Source organism: Notamacropus eugenii, chromosome 3 (assembly GCF_028372415.1).
Source record: "Notamacropus eugenii isolate mMacEug1 chromosome 3, mMacEug1.pri_v2, whole genome shotgun sequence".
NCBI lineage: Eukaryota > Metazoa > Chordata > Mammalia > Diprotodontia > Macropodidae > Notamacropus > Notamacropus eugenii.
The window spans coordinates 230,670,375-230,671,911 of NC_092874.1; the positions used below are offsets into that span (position 1 = coordinate 230,670,375).

At 40.5% G+C, this 1,537-nt stretch overlaps 1 pseudogene; it reads right to left on the bottom strand.

The window, feature by feature from the left end:
* Window positions 1-246: 246 nt before the first annotated feature.
* Window positions 247-1,187, bottom strand: LOC140531465 (olfactory receptor 9K2-like; annotated as a pseudogene).
* Window positions 1,188-1,537: the final 350 nt, after the last annotated feature.

Below are 1,537 nucleotides of genomic sequence, written 5' to 3' on the forward strand. Positions count from 1 at the left end.
AGACCCTATGAAATAATGACTTCTCATGGGTCCAGCTGTTAGCAGGTCTAATGAGGTACATTGGCATTTGTAGAGCTGCTATATCATCTTTGATTTTGATGCTTATGATGTTTAGTAACAACAGTATTCTGGAGGAAAGATCAAGAGGATAGACAAGAAATTTTCTCCACCAGAAATAATGCATCCCTAAGGGGATTTCTCTAATTAAAAAATAACAGAACTAAGGGAGAGAAAAAAATGTGAAAATTAGAGCAAAGCTTTTGCCTTCCCTAAAATTCTTTTCAGAGACTCTTTGACATCTTTGTTTCTTAGAGAGTAGATGAGTGGGTTCAACATGGGTGTAATGAGGGTATAACACACAGAAGCCACTTTACGCAGTTCAGGGTTGTTGGGGGGAATGAGATACACAAAGAAGGCAGTTCCACACAACAAACTTACCACCCCAAGGTGGGAACCACAAGTGGAGAAGGCTTTCATTCGACCCGCAGCAGATCGGATCTTCAGGATGGTGGACACAATATAAACATAGGATACCATGATAACTATCAGAGTGGGCAAAATAATGATTCCTGACAGAATTAATGACACCATTCGATTGACAACAATGTTGGAACATGAGATCTTTTCAATTGAGTGGGAGTCACAGTAAAAGTGGTCAATAACTCGAGAGGCACAGAAGGACAAAGTGAAGGTGATACTGACTAGGAGAACAGAGGTGACCCAGCCACAAAAATAAGAACCAATCACAAGCTGGGTACAAAGTTGCCTTGACATGCGGACAGAATACCGCAGTGGGGAGCAGATGGCTACAAAGCGATCATAGGCCATGGCTGCCAAGACAAAACCCTCTGCTACCATGAATAAGACAAAGAAGAAAAACTGAACCACACAGCCCACAAAGGAAATGGACTTACTTGATGATAAGAAATTGGCCATGGCCTTTGGTGCCACAGCAGAGGAGTAGGAGAGATCAATGAAGGAGAGGTTGCCTAGGAAGAAATACATTGGTGTATTCAGTCGGGGATCAATCAGGATGATGGCCAGGATGCCAACATTTCCTAAGAGGACCATGCGGTAGACAAATAGGAAAGCCAGGAAAAGAAAGATATGGAGTTCTGGTGAACTCGGAAGCCAGCAAAAATGAAGTCAGTCACCTCGGAGTGGTTGTTTGTTCCTCGGTCACCCATGGCAGAGGTCTGTTAAGAAAAACACCAACGTCAAAAAATGAATTTTCATTTTCCATCTTGGTATCACTGTTGGCAATATTTGCCAACTATTGCCAAGTATTTTCCCATTTTTGACAACTTGCCATGATAAGTGCATGTTATGAATATCTCTTTACTAAGTTTTACATATTTTTTTAAATGAATATTTTATGATTTTTTTCTCCTCTATATTCCTTTATACAATTTAAAATGGAAAGACCAAAGAAGCATTGGACTAAAGTGATGAGGGAGGAAACTTTCTCCAAGAGAAGGCTGCCAGACATGAGCAACCTTGAGGAATCATTTTTTCCCAAGTCTTTACAAATAAAATC